Source organism: Schistocerca serialis, chromosome 2, assembly GCF_023864345.2.
Source record: "Schistocerca serialis cubense isolate TAMUIC-IGC-003099 chromosome 2, iqSchSeri2.2, whole genome shotgun sequence".
In the NCBI taxonomy this organism is placed as follows: domain Eukaryota; kingdom Metazoa; phylum Arthropoda; class Insecta; order Orthoptera; family Acrididae; genus Schistocerca; species Schistocerca serialis.
In genome coordinates, this window is record NC_064639.1 from 959,942,849 (window position 1) to 959,961,218 (window position 18,370).

Below are 18,370 nucleotides of genomic sequence, written 5' to 3' on the forward strand. Positions count from 1 at the left end.
GGTCTCGCGGTTGAGGCGCTCAGTCCGGAACCGTGTGACTGCTACGGTCGCAGGTTCGAATCCTGCCTCGGGCATGGATGTGTGCGATGTCCTTAGGTTAGTTAGGTTTAAGTAGTTCTAAGTTCTAGGGGACTGATGACCACAGAAGTTAAGTCCCATAGTGCTCAGAGCCATTTGAACCATTTTTTCATGATCACGAAGTAGACGAAGACCTTGACAGCAAAATAATACCTGATGCACGAAGCATGGAGGACGTAAAAGGTAGACCAGCACAGAGAAACAGGGCATTTCTGGCCAAAAGAAGTGTACCAGCATCAAACATCTGTCTTAATTTGAAGAAGAAATTTCTGAGGATTTACGTGTGGAGAACAGTAGTGTATGGAAGTAAACTACTGACATCGGTAACACCGAAGAAGAAGAGAACTGAAGTTTTTGTGGTGTGGTATTATACATGGATGTAGAATATTTCGTGGACTTGTAAGGAATGAGGAAGTTCTCCGCAGGATCTACGAGAAGAGACACACATGGAAACATTGGCAAGACCAGGGGACAGGATGATGGGACAAAAAAAATGGTTCTGAGCACTATGGGACTTAACATCTATGGTCATCAGTCCCCTGGAACTTAGAACTACTTAAACCTAACTAACTAACATCTATGGTCATCAGTCCCCTAGAACTTAGAACTACTTAAACCTAACTAACTTAAGGACACCACACAACACCCGGTCATCACGAGGCAGAGAAAGATGATGGGACAAGAGTTAAGACATCGGGGAGAACATCGTGAGTAATAGAGGGAACTGTAGAGGGTAAAAGCGGCAGAAAATAGAGTTTGTAATATATCCGACAAATAAATGAGGACCTTGGGTACAAGTTCCATTCTAAGATGAAGAAGTTGGCACTGGGGAGTAACTCGTGGTGGGCAACATCAGGCGTCTGATGAAAAACAATGACGTTGATATGTAGATATGAAACGTCCAAAATTAAGTCGTAGGTGTATATTATTGTCTTCTGGTTGAATGCCGCAAATCAACATTTAAGGTAGCGCTGGGGCCAGTCCCCAGATCTCTAGTGCTCTGGGATGATTTGCGCGGCGATACTTTTAGCGTATGCACAACCGGCCTGTTAGGTAATGAGGTGTCGGAGCTGCAATATTTTGCTCTGGGGCGTTGTATTCCGTTCACTGCCTTAGCCGTGTGTTTGACATTTAACGCGCTTGTCGGCACAAAGGTCATTGGAGAGCGGGCCGTTTTCTGGGATTAGACTGACGCCGTCGGAAAAGCAGATGGCCATGACCTTTGTTCGGGTGATTAACCCCTTCTTTCTTTCCTTATCGATTCTGTCGAGTCGAAGCCGATAACAGGAAATTAATTTTTGCCGTGGAGCTCTGCGTCTCCAGCCGAAACGAAAGGAACACAAAGAAGATCACATTTTCTAAGCACATTGTAACCAACCTCTTGTAGTAATTCAAATACTGTATTCTCCTGCGTAGAAGAAAGATTACAGAAATACAACAACAACGAGGGGCACGATAGATGCCATCCATCACGTTTAATACAGTAAATATACAGTAAATGTGATTGGTTACCGTAATGGAAATTCAAGAGTACTTCGTAAAAAAAAAAGAAAATCGTAACTGCAGGGAGAGACGGCCACAGACAGTTAGTCATAGGTGTGCCAGTTTTCGTTAAAGCTACACAGGGCATTGCAAACTTATGATTATTTGTAAATGTCACCCCTTTATCATCTCATTTCTAAGGGATTTTACTTTTTTTCGGGCAGCTTGACACTTCGACTGGTTTGATGTAAATCACCACAACCCCAAAATAAGGTTGGCGAGACCTGTCATAAAGATGATGGCGAATTGAATTGGTAACATAGTTATCGATATTACCTATAATAGCCATATCTAACTTCTTTGTCTTTTTTCATTTAACGTGAGTTCTGCGTAACATCCTCTTCGGTGTAGCATCTGTGTAAATGGTTCATTCACTATTTGTGATAATTTACAAATTGTAATTAATGTATGGATGCAATTTCAAAAGTAATATACTATAAAAGAATGAAAATGTTAAAACTTTGCTCTTAACACTAATTGATGCTTAGGGAACGTAGGTTCGTGATCATGTAAAGCTTGGAGGGAAGTCCCTCTGCAACGGAACTGGCTAGGCGGGAAGAGAAAAGGTTGGTCTGGTGGTCGAAATGCAAGGCTCCTGAGGGGCGTGAGTCAATCGACGGCTAGAAGGCTAAACGTGCGCTTCTTGTGAACTGGCGACGTGTGAAGCGCTAAGAAGAGAATTTTTAGAGCTCGTTACACCACCTTCATCGTAAATTATCAGTTGAGTACTATACAACTGGATGGGTCAGTTATGCTATTTCTTACTCAATAATAAGTTTGTGTTCCGTAAACTTTGTATATTGAGCCACTGTAACTTTATCCCTAGTCTTCTACCTACACAGGGTCCTATACCAAGTGTTACGGTAATTCCGAGTTCCTTGTATTACTCATCTCAAAAACAATTACCTACTTTAACAAAACTTAATAAACTTTGTAGAGGTGTAAAGTATATAATTTTTTCTGAGCGTAAGTTTTGCAATACTCTAAGCAATTGTCGCCAAAGGCTGGTTAAAGTTTCAAAAAAAATCATTTACCAAGACGAGATTTAAAGTATTCAGTTTAAAGATTCTTCTTATTGAATTAATGTGTATATTATTGCATGCATTGCATGGTTACAGTATTTCTAATTTTGTAACTAAAATGTTCGGCCTCGATCCGTGTCTAATGATGGACTGGTGTCTGGGTTCCCAGGCTAGTATTTGAGCCAGTTTAACATTTCACATTACAATACAGTACTCAAGAAGTACCACTTTCGTTCTTGTAACTTGTGTGAACTGTAGTAAGCAAATAGCTACGACTATTCGAACTATACTAGATTCAGACATCACATGTTCCATCTGAGCCAAATAGTATAAGAAAGTGAATGCTCCTTGAGAACACAAATAATAATGAGTACAAAAGATACAATTACTTGAAAACAGTTTCAATGGTAGTAATTTCTAATAACTAAACTGACAAATGAATTCCTTGTCCAAGTTAGTGGTGCTCCACCATTAGTAATCATTTACCTATAATGGTCATTAGCTTCCTGCTGTAATGTACAGTTAGTAAGTATTATTGGAAACCACTTGTTGCCTAAACGTATTAATATTCCTTATGTATAGTTCATGTCAAGCCACTAGTACATTACGTGCTAAACTGCGCTACTACGTTGTGTCTTACCAATGAAAACAGAATTTCAGTACCAAGTGAAGTCAGTCCCAATACTTAACTTTCTTTTTGGACCATGATAGTACTTGCTACAACTTTGCCTAATTAGGTTGACGACTGCCTCCTTTCACGTAATTGCAGTTTATTTGATTACTAATAGAACCTTGGTCCTATTCACTTTTGTTCTGCTACTACTTACTTTCTATATAACTCTTTAGAGAAACAGAAACAGTCTGATATCTTCTCATTACGCACGATCACGGTCAAAGGAGTATCCTCTCACAGGTGTTACAACCGGATTATTGTTAAATTAGTACTAGCCTTATAACTTGAGCTACAATTGCAGAATGTAAAAAAAAGTTTCACTGTCGAAAGGTAAATTTTTGGTGGAGAGACATCATTCCACCGAGCTGTATTTTAAAAATGTACTTCATTTAGGACTACCAGATTCCGTACCAGTGCCATAAACAACAGCTATGTGTAACTGTGTTTTGTAGCTATGCATAACGAGATACATTTGAAAATGGACGGTGCCCGAAGCTAGCAGTACTAACTGAAGTACCTTTTTTAAAATACACTCCATGGAATAATATCTTTCCTCAAATTTGTCGAGGTTGAGGGGGAAAACCAGAAGAAAGTGATCGGAAAGTTTCTATTCGAACTTAGGTATTGTTATTGAATAATTTCCTTTCCATTTTCGCGATGCGTCTACGAAAATTGAAGATTACAGAAGGTTTCCAACAGAATATCCTTAAAGTTGCGTTATCAAAATATTATGGTTCTCACTATAGCATGAATAAAAACATAGACGATTATATCTTATAATGAATAGGCTAGGTGGGATCCCCTGACGTTTTAACTCATACCAAGGCAGCTATAGTACCTACTGCAGGTTTCATTGTCGCTTATTTTTCCCTCCTATTACTTCGAGACATAATCATTACTCATGACGATTATTTGGAATTCGACTAGCAACATAAAGAATACACGTACTTCCAACGATATTTCTGCAAAGGTAAGTCGTGATTCACAAGTAGCATGGCGGCCGCTGTGGCCGAGCGGTTCTAGGCGTTTCAGTACAGAACCGCGCTGCTGCTACGGTCGCAGGTTCGAATCCTGCCTCGGGCATGGATGTGTGTTATGTCCTTAGGTTAGTTAGGTTTAAGTACTTCTAAGTTCTACGGAACTGATGACCTCAGATAAGTCCCATAGTGCTCAGATCCATTTGAACAACAAGCAGCACGGAAAGCTAAACCACTAAAACTGAAATATTCTTAAATTAATTACAGAAAGTTAAACTGAATAAAACACTGAACAATTAACCACTTTATTTGAAGTAACTTATCCGAAAAATTCTACAGTATTATCGCACTTGAAAAGATAAATCAGAATAGAAGTCTAAGAAAATATCAACAGGTAGTTCCCATGGTGACATAGTTATCCTAACAGGTAAGTGCAGCGGATTGTGGACTGCAGTTAAAGGAAAACCATCAAAGAAGTATAAGTCTTAATGCAAAGGACTCACTAAAAATACAGGAGTCATAAAAGTAATTACCCTAAATTCTTTACTTATATACGATTTGAAAACTTCGTTAATCTAATTTTTTTATATGAAACATTATACAACATAAAACAAAATTTTATAAAGTAAGTATATAACCATTATTTCTTTGATTTCTTGGGATTACAGGGAGTTCTTAAATTTATGAAATTGAGCAATGGAAATGGTAATTTCCAGAAGAATCTCCGCAATTGATTTGTCGTTTCATGGCGATAGATGTTTCTGTCACGGTAGAAAAATTTCAAATTCATTAAACCCCGTCACTCGCCGTATCAGTGGTATCAGATATAAATGGGTTTCGACTACTTTTCACGGTAAAAATCGAAAAAAAAGAAGCTAACGCTTGTGGCAGACATTCAAACTAACCCTAACCGTACATATCGCACAATAGATTAAACGATACCCTCTGAAAATGGGGTCGGTAATTTCAGAAACGGGGGCTTGAGCGAGAACCTTAGGAGTACGTTGTCCAGAATAACGACATCAAAAGCCTTCTGTGGAGGATGGTAAGCTAATGAGCAGAAACTGGTACTCTTTAGAGACTCTGAGGAGACGAAAATAAGACCCTTTGATATGAGTTGCGACGTATCCTGAAAATATCCTGGTCGGAGGACAACGTGTTGGAGAGAGTAAAAGAACTGTGAAGTTTGCCTAAAATAAAAGTACTGTGAAGTTTACCTGATAACAGCAGGTGTGAAAAAGTGGACCAGCTCTCTTATGAAATGGTACGTCATTTTAACAGAGTGAAAATTATAACTAAGAGATGGAACTGCATATCAAGTCTGTCAACCATAAATGTTCCCAATAACCGTTGATAAAGTTTAAAGTTTTTACATTCTTGAATTGGGAAACGAGAACGATGCTTGTTAATGAAACATGCGGCAACGATCTTTTTAGTGACGATGGTGTATTGTTTTTCTGTACTGCAGATTAACTTCGAAATGAATGGGGTAACTCAACAGCGTGTAGTAAAAGTACCACATCGGAAATAAAATAATAGTGAAGATCAGGCAAGTTAACAAGCTGAGCAAAATGACTGATCACTTGGCATTAGTTTATACTGATAGGTAGCATCACTTCACGAAAACTACTAACATGTCACACGGTGAGACATTACGAATTCTGATGGAGAAACCGATGTTGCCATCTCAGTGTGAGTTAAGTATTTTCCCTACAATTTGCTGATATACAGTCCTGGAAATGGAAAAAAGAACACATTGATACCGGTGTGTCAGACCCACCATACTTGCTCCGGACACTGCGAGAGGGCTGTACAAGCAATGATCACACGCACGGCACAGCGGACACACCATGAACCGCGGTGTTGGCCGTCGAATAGCGCTAGCTGCGCAGCATTTGTGCACCGCCGCCGTCAGTGTCAGCCAGTTTGCCGTGGCATACGGAGCTCCATCGCAGTCTTTAACACTGGTAGCATGCCGCGACAGCGTGGACGTGAACTGTATGTGCAGTTGACGGACTTTGAGCGAGGGCGTATAGTGGGCATGCGGGAGGTCGGGTGGACGTACCGCCGAATTGCTCAACACGTGGGGCGTGAGGTCTCCACAGTACATCGATGTTGTCGCCAGTGGTCGGCGGAAGGTGCACGTGCCCGTCGACCTGGGACCGGACCGCAGCGACGCACGGATGCACGCCAAGACCGTAGGATCCTACGCAGTGCCGTAGGGGACCGTACCACCACTTCCCAGCAAATTAGGGACACTGTTGCTCCTGGGGTATCGCCGAGGACCATTCGCAACCGTCTCCATGAAGCTGGGCTACGGTCCCGCACACCGTTAGGCCGTCTTCCGCTCACGCCCCAACATCGTGCAGCCCGCCTCCAGTGGTGTCGCGACAGGCGTGAATGGAGGGACGAATGGAGACGTGTCGTCTTCAGCGATGAGAGTCGCTTCTGCCTTGGTGCCAATGATGGTCGTATGCGTGTTTGGCGCCGTGCAGGTGAGCGCCACAATCAGGACTGCATACGACCGAGGCACACAGGGCCAACACCCGGCATCATGGTGTGGGGAGCGATCTCCTACACTGGCCGTACACCACTGGTGATCGTCGAGGGGACACTGAATAGTGCACGGTACATCCAAACCGTCATCGAACCCATCGTTCTACCATTCCTAGACCGGCAAGGGAACTTGCTGTTCCAACAGGACAATGCACGTCCGCATGTATCCCGTGCCACCCAGCGTGCTCTAGAAGGTGTAAGTCAACTACCCTGGCCAGCAAGATCTCCGGATCTGTCCCCCATTGAGCACGTTTGGGACTGGATGAAGCGTCGTCTCACGCGGTCTGCACGTCCAGCACGAACGCTGGTCCAACTGAGGCGCCAGGTGGAAATGGCATGGCAAGCCGTTCCACAGGACTACATGCAGCATTTCTACGATTGTCTCCATGGGAGAATAGCAGCCTGCATTGCTGCGAAAGGTGGATATACACTGTACTAGTGCCGACATTGTGCATGCTCTGTTGCCTGTGTCTATGTGCCTGTGGTTCTGTCAGTGTGATCATGTGATGTATCTGACCCCAGGAATGTGTCAATAAAGTTTCCCCTTCCTGGGACAATGAATTCACGGTGTTCTTAATTCAATTTCCAGGAGTGTAGTTTTGAGGGCATTCCTTAAAAGCTTTTCCGGAATAACTTTTTTCTATACATGATTACCTCCTGCAGCAAGCGTTTCACACCCACTATTCATTTATGCTCTATTCTTGTTACCCTACAGCAAAAGTCAAAGACTTGTAATGTACTGGGCTGGGCCAGGATTATTTGGGACAAGTTGACGATGTCGTCATCTACTGAGCATCTATTGGGTATCGGTAATAGCTCAATAGCAACAGTCGAAAATGCAGATAATGGCCTCATATGATGTGGGATCTAATATTATGATCCTCTGGTGTTTAACGTGCATGATTTTGTTGTGGCCAAAAGAAAAGGCCTTTTTGTTGTTGCAGACCACATAAAAAATAAAAATGCTTCAACCCAGGCTGCAGCACGTAATGGCCAAACCACAGCAGCTCTTAATGCATCTTCTAACGTCCAAGTAGAAGAAGTAAAATGGAGAACCAGTACCGGCAATCGAAATATCGGTATAACAGAATGAATTAAGCAGTGTTTCTAATGGATATTTGACAAACCGACACGTTGGTACTGTCGATAATTTGTGGCAATGTAATCGAATAATAATATTTTTATCATAATCTAACTCGTAACGTAGAAAACCCAATGCTACTTTCTTTTTAATAATGATGTACTAACAACAAAAGTACACTACCTACAGTTTGTCGACATAAAAGTTTTCTGGGTATGGTACCGCTACATAATGTAAAAATCTACTGCTGCTGGAGAAAAACCAACGTTTCGGCCGCGGTTGCAGCAGCCTTCTTCTGAGTAAGCCTACGCCATTATATTACCTACAGATTGTAACGCCGGAAATGCATATCCTCGTATTTCCATCTATTGTACTATTTTTTTTTCCTTGTTTTGTTACCTCAAGATATGACATTTCTGTGTCTTTATATATTGTAATTGTTTTACTATTTATATATATATATGTATATATTTATGCATTTATGTCGATTTATAATTGGTTTATTTTGTGAATATTATTTGTATTTATACGCTGAATCTGGCCTAGGGGAAACTATGCTATCGAACGAATACATCGATAGGTCGTGTGAAGAACGAAAGTGTGTAGGATCTTTGGTAGTGTGAACTCGGCCGCGTGGAGCGCGGGAGGAGCAGAAGGAGTCTGGCTGGAGTAGCGAGTGGAGCAGGTGTGTTGTGTGAAGCTCCCGCGAGTTGCCGCGCTTTCGGGGTTTGGCAGCATTTAATTGCGCTCGACTTGCGATGATAGTTTCTGACATGGTGTCGCGGACGGGATGCATTAGCTGGCGCACATCAAGAGCCCGTTTCGTCTGGTGACCGTGTCGAGAAGAAGGCGCGCCAACATCCAGCTTCTGCAACAGCGACGGCCGACAATGAGTGACTGTCGCCACCTCCTCAATCGACGGCTTCAAACCATCAATCAACCAACAAGGAAGACTGGAAGCACGTAAAGTTTTAGAACTGTATGGCAGACCTCAGCTTTTCAAACTTTTAAACTTGTTGCATCACAAAATTACAGCAACTTAGCATGAGATTTGTTGCTCATTGTCCCAATTGCATTGCCAAGCAGGGTCCCTTCCTTTTCCGAAGTGAACCTGAGTGTCGTTGAAATTCAAACGCCAGCACTAAAATAATATAATTCCATTTCACTGCTTTAATTTCAAAGTTCAGTTAAAGTATTCATAGCTGGCTACAATATTTAGATTACTCAAGATTAAGAGTGCGAGTTTTGTTACCGTATTTTAGCTTACCTGTGACTGCAGCTCAGCTTGGTACGTACTGAATTTTACTATTGTTAATTGTTCAGAATCATTTAATTCAAGTTCAAAGCTAAATCTCTTATTTCTAAATTGCGTAGATTCAAGTAGCTTTTGAAATGATTGTTGAGGTAGTCCAAGACTAACCGTATTTTACTGAATTTCGATGTGCTTAAGAAAGAAAGCTTCTCATTAATTTCAGTCACTAAATTAACTTCCAGTTTTCCGGTTTTATTAATTCTTTTGCTAAATTAAGTCAGAGTGCAGCGAAAGTTATTACTTCTGACAAACTTTCAGTTTTCACACTACACGTGTCAACCTTCAGTTGCCACGCTTCTAGTGCTAATTATACGTGTAATTACCTTTCTTTTTCAGTTACTATAGTAATTGTCCTTAGGACTGGCGACCGTAATTTCCCCCAAATCTCAAATATCTAATTACCGCTAGTTAATTGTTAACGTAATGGCTGCACATTTACTTTCTTCATTAACTTTACCCCTTTTCAAAATTAATTTCCACCAGTTTCATTTGCATTTTTCCTTTCATTTAGATGTAACCCTTTCCTCCCTCTTTACCGACAGATTAACTTCGGTGACGATTGCTTTTTCCCAAATTTCCATTAGGTACACGCGGTTTAAATTTTCACTGTCATTTAGGTCGATAAGTGAGTGGGAGCTTACAAGTTTCTTTACTTTGAAATTCTTAGAGAAATAAGGGCTGTTGGTCACTGCGTATTTTCGTAACTTCTTCACAGTCCAAAGTAAATTTCGCAGAAATATTGAAAATATGGAAGCTAAAAAACAAAAAAAGGGAATAAGTCAATACACTTAACATACTTCTGTAGAGTTATCACCCATACCATCCATATATAAAAGCCAAATGTGTGTTGTATTAAATGCTTTCAAACTGCCGTCAGCGATCAGCTAGTTTATCTTCCCTGTTTAAGGCAGGTGATCTTTGTCAGAGAGATAGTGAGCGCAGGGGGAGAGTCTTTGGAGATGTGGGCAGTAGAGAATCGCACCTTGTCTGTCAACGCGAACTGTCGTGCAGTGAGTCTGCATTGCTTTGACAATTGATGGCGCTTAGGTTGCACGGTGCGTGCTTTCAGCGGGAAGTAGTAGCCCGCATGGGGAAGTAAACACGCTCAGCCTTGATGGAGAGGAACGAGTACGCTTTACGCCGCTGCTTGTGGAGGTTTCAGTACGGGCTGCTGGCACTGTGCAACGTGCCAGTTGCAACCTGTAAGGAGTTACGGAATGACGGCCTCAGTACTTGTGTGAGACGCACAGGGGGGATTCGTTAGAGGCTATCCATTACGGTTTTGCTAGATCAGCACTGAAATCAGAAGCCTGCTGCTACGGTGAGCATAACTATTATTTGCTTCTGCAGATTACTACGAAAGTGTGTGCCACCTCCTCAAGATTCTTCAGCTACTGCCAGCCATTCTAGTTAGGCATTAGGCAATTTGAATTGCCTGGCTGTGTTTACTGATCTGATCTCTGTATCGCCTCAATCTGCCCCTCCCTATAGTAAGATATTTTATGCTCTGTTTCTTTAACAACTTCACGGGAAGAGTGTTTGCTGTGTACGATTTGTCTGGCATGTTGGTATCTCACATGTGTTTATTTAATTGGCGGCTGGGGCCCCAAACATGTATTTCAGTAATTTAATGTTGCCTTGCGGCGCCAACTTGTTAACGTGGGGCCAGCACAATTCAGTTTAGGTTGTCATTTCTGTTGTTTTTGTATTTGTCAGTACCAGCTGGTAATTGGATATTTTAGTCTGTGGTAGACTTGTGACACTCCCACGCTAAACTGGTGCTTTGCGAGTCGGGTGTAGTGTACCGGCCAGGTCATATATGAACGAAGTGTGAAGCAGCTAACACTAATTTAGAGTTGGAAACCAAATCTTCAGTTGTTTTATTGCCCATTGTAATTATCTGCGGAAATTTTAAAGTCTACCAATTATTGTGATTCCTTTGTTAAACCTTTTGCTTCTGTTTAAAGTGATTTCTTAATTACTCAAATGTCTTGTTGTCAAATAGCGTGTGTTTAAGATACCCCTTCAGGCTTGTTTCAGGATTAACTTTCCAAGTACTAGTTAATTACTGAGTTTTTATTGTGTTTCTGTAATTAGCCCTCCAGGCATCATTGGTTGTAGTTGCTGTTTCGTAAAATCAGCCCTTCAACCATCAGTGATTGTAGTTTGCTATTTGTAGTTGAAATCAGCCGTTCAGGCGTTATTAGTTGTTAGTTGCAACTTTTTTTAAATCAATCCTTGGGGCGTTTTGCTTTGGGAATTTGTTGTGTTTTCGTCTTAGTTTGTTTTTTATATTAGCCCTTCCGGCTGTGTGTGAAAACTTTTATCCGTCCAGGTTGTTACCAGTGTTTTTAAAATAACCCATAAATTGTTAAAGATCACTAGCGTGTACTGTCAAGGTTAACTGATTTTTAAATAAAGTCTGTGTTGCCTACCCATCAACTATGTGGAAATGAACAAAAACCGGCCCAGTCCTTCCTTTGGTTATTTGAACGCGTGGCACCTGGTTGGATACCCGTCCGCGTCATGATGAAACTTGGACCCTACATAGAAAGACTTGCTGCACTGCAGCACAGAAAGTAACTGAAAGAAATACACAATGAGACGTTGTTGTTGAGCTCTTCAGTCGAGAGACTGCTTTGATCCAGCCCTCTATGCTACTCTATCCCGTGCAAGCTTCTTCACCCCCCAGTACCTACTGCAACCTACATCCTTCTGAATCTGCTTAGTGTATTCATCTCTTGGTCTCCCTCTACGATTTTTACCCTTCACTCTGCCCTCCAACACTTGATGCCTCAGAATGTGTCCTACCAAGCCATCCCGTTTTCTAGTCAAGTTGTGCCACAATTTTCTCTTCTTTCCAATTCTATTCAATACCTCATTACTTATGTGATCTACCCATCTGATCTTCAGCATTCTTCTGTAGCACCACATTTAGAAAGATTCTGTTCTCTTCTTGTCTAAACTATTTATTGTCCATGTTTCACTTCCATGTATGGCTACACTCCATACAAATAGTATCAGAAACGAATTCCTGACGCTTAAATCTATACTCTATGTTAACAAATTTCTTTTCTTCAGAAACGCTTTCTTTGCCATTGCCAATCTACATTTTATATCAAACAATAATTACATCGAAGGCAGAGAAACATCATCTCCTGCATATTAAAAAGGTGAGAAATGGTTGTAAATAGGGTGTGTGATCACCATGGAGGGCAATGCGTACTCTGCAACGTACTCACATGCCGGCCACGAGGTTGGCAAGAAGTTGTTGTGGCTGGGCGTTCCATTTCTCCACTCTGTGATGGACAAGTACTGGATGGTCGATGGTGCAAGTGGACGTGCTACAATACGTCTTCCCAGCGTATCTCACATGGGCTCCGTGGGATTTAAGCCGAGTAATCGAAAGGCCAGTCTACTGTCTGATTATCCTCCAATTCCAAAAGCTCCCGCACGTGCTCAGTTCGATGCAGTCGCGCATTGTCATCCATAAAAATTAAGTCAGGGCCGCAAGCAACCCTAAAGAAGAAGTACATGGGAAAGGAGTACTGTGTCACAATACCGTTGACCGGTGAGTGTACCTTCTTCAAAGGTTTGGAGGTCAGTACGCCCATGCAAAAGTAGTCTCCCCACACCGTAACACTTGCGCCACCGTGTTAGAGTGTGTTCCTGGGTACATTATGTGATGCCACCTATCTTCATATGGGAGTAACTCGAGGATTGTCGAACATGATCATTTTGGTGGTTCAGATGATGTGGTGTTTGGAGCTATAATGTTTCTCGGGCGTGAATGACCTCCGAATCTTAGAACAGAGCGCCCTCACCGGACAACATTATTGCGGGACTGTACTGCCCACGTGCGACTTTTCAGGGGAGCATTCTGCCCTGACTTCATTTTTACGGAGGAAAATGCGAGACCGCTTCGAACAACGTGAGTGGAGGACCTCTTGGAACAGGGGTATTCGGTGAATAGATTGCCCTACCCGTTACCGAGCGAGGTGGCGCAGTGGTTAGCACACTAGACTCGCGTCGGGAGGACCACTGTTCAAACCCGAGTCCGGCCATCATCATTTAGGTTTTCTGTGATTTCCCTAAATCGCTTCAGGCAAATACAGGGATGGTTCCTTTGGAAGGGCACATCCGACTTCCTTCTCCATCCTTCCCTATTCCGATGGGACCGACGACACCGTTTGACCCTCGTTTCCCAAAATCAAACCACGTCCGTTCCCTCGACTTAAGCCCCATCAAGCACGCTTGGGATGTGTTGGTGAGACGTATTTCAGCCCGTCCGCAAGTACCAAACGACCATCCAGCACTGACGGAAGACTGGAACGCCCTGCTGTAAGAAGTCTTAGCCAGCACGGGAACACGTTGCAAAGCATGCACTGCCGTGCGTGGTGGTCACACACCCTATGAAGAGCCATTTCCCGCATTTTCTGATGTCCAGGGGACCCTCATGAACAGCGAGGAGTTCAGTGTAACTATTGTATTTGAATAAAAGCGTGATTTCTGTTTGCATCATTGCGTATTTCCTTCACTTTCCTTCTCTACCATACTGCAGCATTTCTTTCTTGTATGGTCCAAGTTTCGTTGAGTAATGTTACTTGGTTGTGACACATCATGGGAAAGTTACTTTCGTCCCTGAGCTTTGCTCGCCACTGTATTTAGTCGAACCTCGGAAAAATCAGAACGTGAATACTCGTATGATTACTTGTTTTGTAAATAAAAAAACGAGTATTTATATGCTTGCTGCGGAGGATGGCCACACAAACTTGTTACCAGCATGATAGTTTGAGTCTTAACTTCTTCAGTACACGATTTCAGTGTGGCAGCCACTACAGTCGCTTGATCCCTCAGCCAGCGTCGTCATCTACATCCACGTACTGCAAGCTACTGTGAAGTATATGGCAGAGGGTACTTCCCACTGTAACACTTACTGGCGCGTCTCCCTCAACGTTCGCGTATGCAGCACAAAAATATTAACTGTTTAAATACCTCTGTGTGCATTACAAATAGACTAATCTTGTTTTCACGATCACTATGGAGATTCCTCCCTTGAAGCTGATACTTGAAAGTTTGTGAGTAGACTTTTAGTTTAGTTTTCATCTTTCGGCTTTGGCCAGTTCCGTTTTCTTCTGCGTCTCCGTGGCACTCCCTCATGGTTGAAACAAACCTGCTACCCCTTATGATGCTCTTTTTTGTATACTTTCAATATCCAATTTTTGTCCTATTAGGTATGGGTCCCACACAATTCAGCATTATTGTATAATGCATTGCCCAAGTCTTTTGTAAGCAATCCCATTTATAGACCGAATTTTCCTTCTGTTGTACCATCAAAGTCTGGCACCTGCTATACCTATGACTGAGCATCTGTGATCATTCCATTTCATATCGCTCCATACAGTTATGTCGAGATATTTGTACGATTTGACAGTTTCTATCTGCGACTCAGTGATATTGTAGAACAATGCAGTACTGAAGAAGGAATTAAGTAAATTGTATAGCTCCTCGTTAAAGGGTCATGCGACTGTACACGATAAAGATAACAACGAATATGCCTTTTCTCGAATACAGACGTTGGATGCAGCAGCAAATGCATGACTTCTTCATTTACTTAAACCATTACGGAGGTGTGACCAGAGATTAGCAGGCTACCTCAGGGCAAAGCAAGAATACTTCGTAAGAGGCTCTCGGCGAGCTCCTGAAATATGCAGTGGCTCTCTGCAGTCTTTTACAAGGAAAGTGGATCGGGGCAGACTTAACAGGCGGAGACCTAAAGCCGTGCTTTCCTCACAAGCTGCAAGGCCCTCTGAAGTTCTTAATGAGGTCTTGCATCTCATTCCCTGGCGGAGGAAAGGAAAACGCCCGAGCCCATTGCTTCCCGGCTTCCTAAGAGATTTCCATTCTGGAGGCTGTCAGGAAGTGGTAGCACTCACTTTGCCCTACGCTCAGTCAAATGTTTGGAAGGTGCAACACAAATTTCAAAAAGTGTGTAAAAACAGCGTTCTGCTCGATCATTAGTTTCAATACAGTTCTAAGGGAGTGATGACATAAACAGAATGGACACGTTTAGGTATGAAGGCTAGGTGGAAAATTAATGTAAATAGTATCAGTCTAAATTGGAAGTTATTTTATTTCTGGTAGTGGTGACAGGTATACGGCATCATAACTACCATCTGACCAAAATTAATTTACTCAGACAGCACGAAGGTGAGGAGCCCAGTGTCACCGTGTGTTACTGAATGGCAACTGCAGTTACTGACAGGTACACCGTGCTCAAAATAACGTAGCACTCGCGAAGAAATACGTTCTCATCTTGTTCCCGGGGAAATCTCATACTATGGGTCCAGTTGGACGGCTGCTTCCATTGGCCCGTATCTGCTCAGACTGCGCGGTTGGGAAGCGGACAGTCTTAGTGGAGGCGGCACAGTTGTGAACGACCACTAAGTGAAAGGGGAGATGCAGCCTTCGTACAAGTCTGTATCTCACGTAAGCTGTAACCCACAGCTAGCGAGTCTGCAAGCGATCACAGTAACAATAATTCGACGAACATAGAGGTTGAAAGTGAATAGTTTCTTACTAGAGTAGCATAGCCGCCCTGTATCGATCTGCTGTCGTCGACTTCTCTGACGTAATATATTTATCTACAGCATATGTCCGACTGTTCGTTATGTCTATACCTCAGATGGAGCAGCCACAAACATCTTCACTGTAACGGCGACTAAATTTTTTGCTTTTTGCTTAGTCGATCACCCTTCATTTGTTGCTGCGTTACGGAAGATACAGTAGTTAATAACGTTTTTGGATGTCAGTTATTATTTGCTAATACACACGTAATTATGGAAATCATTTTAATTTTTTATTCACAACATTCAGTAAGTAATGAATGATCGCGTTTTGTATAGAGGGAAAAGGATGGTTAATCATACAGTTACTTTCAGCAATTGTGGCACTAAAATGTCCGTCATTTTTATGGTTCGTTACTCAAAGATGTTATAGCAAGGAATATGGACCATTGCCATACTTAGATACAGTCATTCAAACTTAGTACGCTTCTATTTCCACAAAGCTAAGTGTCCAGTTCCGTTCTTAATTCAGTTTAACGGTCCTTCGTATAGTCCACAGATCTTATCAGTTATTCGGCATTTAATACAAGTTAATACTGAGCGCTACTTTTCTCGCGCACACAATTCCCCAGATATTCTTGGTCCGTGACCTTGCGGCAATAGTCTGTCCGGAATAAATTAACTCTAGTCAATTTTCTTGCAGTTCAACAAATTTGCCTGATCACTTTAGTAGTATATTACACGGAAATGCTCACTATATCGCACGCCGCAGCTACGTATACTTATACAGAGCACAGGAAACAAGACAAGAGAACTAACAGTACCCACGCATGGTTTATGTAGTAGAATTTAGAAACAAAAGTAGCCGCATTAAACCCTCTTTGATTTCCCTGAAGCACTACTTTGCTGCGGGCGTTATTCTGATGAGACATCATATATCGATAATTTTAACTAAAATTTTTTCAATACTATTATCGATCACCTCTCCCCTGAATGAAAATAAGCCTGATAATATTGTTGTTAGTTAAAAGAGCGGTTATAGTAGCGAGAAATAGTTTCGCAAACAAAGCATCCACCAAAACAAGAAACATTGATAACGTGCTGCTAGAAGGAAATGTTAAAAACAAAAAAGGGATAAAAATCACTATTATACCGACAATGTAGAGTAATGTACATGTCTCACGTGGAAATTGTCAGTCCACACATAGTCTATTTGGCAATGTACAAAAGAAATACTTCTCTTTTTGTTGTTGTTGCTGTTGTTCCATGCCTTTGCTGAAGTAGCGAAGCGCCGGGAAACATTTGCAGCTATGTTCTGCCTGTCCTTCTTACCTTTATCGAGGGATAAGAATAGGTGTCGGTCACATCAGCCCGCCTAGTCATGAGATTTCTGCTTCCTCATTTGCTTCTTACTACAAAAATTTAATGTCAATACATATAGGTAATCGCACATTCGAGATAATGAAGGAATTTCCGTGTAGCTATGGAGTGAGAAGACTATGGTGCCATACTACGCAGTCGAGAGCAACGAGAATGCTGAATGTGTGCAGGCTGGCAGGCGGTGGCAAACTGTCCCCTCCTGGGGTGGCACTGCTGTGTGCTCAGGGCCAGAATGCAGAGAAACTTGTCGATTCTCTTCCCCGCCGAAATGAGAGCATTGAAGCGGGTGGAGTGTGGGTATCGCCGCTTACATCTCAGTCGTGTAGTGAGTCGACTTTAGTGTCGCACCCACGCACTTTGTTCAGGACGTAGGCTATGGTGACGATGTGGCAACAGGAATTGAGGCCGCGGTGGTCTCACGGTTCTAGGCGCGCAGTCCGGAACCGTGCGGCTCCTACGGTCGCAGGTTCGAATCCTGCCTCGGGCATGGATGTGTGTGATGTCCTTAGGTTAGTTAGGTTTAAGTAGTTCTAAGTTATAGGGGACTGATGACCACAGCTGTGAAATCCCATAGTGCTCAGAGCCATTTGAACCATTTGAACAGGAATTGATGTGTACGCTTGCCCAAAACGTATTTATTCTGCCAAATGAGTAAATGAGGGCAACGGCCTTGCCGCAGTGGATACACCGGTTCCCATGAGATCACCGAAGTTAAGCGCTGTCGGGCGTAGTCGGCACTTTGATGGGTGACCATCCAGGCCGCCATGCGCTGTTGCCATTTTTCGGGGTGCACTCAGTCTCGTGATGCCAATTGAGGAGGTACTCGACCGAATATTTGCGGCTTCGGTCAAGAATACCATCGTAATGACCGGGAGAGCGGTGTACTGGCCCCACGCCCCTCCTATCCGCATCCTCCTCTGAGGATGACACGGCGGTCGGATGGTCCCGGTAGTCCACTCGTGGCCTGAAGACGCTTTTTTAAATGAGTAAATGAACAAGTGACGAAATGAAATGATATTGCAATGTCCATTAACCACCGATCGCGATAATTGTCATTGCACAACAGTTCCACCCTAACACCGATCCCTTAGTGTGTACACTTCTCGGTGACGAGCTCTTCCGATCGCGTGAGCGCGGGAAAACAGAGGACGAGTGTCTGAAACGACACGAACCTTTTCTCACG

General features: G+C 42.7%; 1 pseudogene; it reads left to right on the forward strand.

Annotated features, from left to right (window-relative positions):
- The first annotated feature begins 17,847 nt into the window (after positions 1-17,847).
- Positions 17,848-17,965, forward strand: LOC126458662 (5S ribosomal RNA; annotated as a pseudogene).
- The last annotated feature ends 405 nt before the right edge of the window (positions 17,966-18,370 follow it).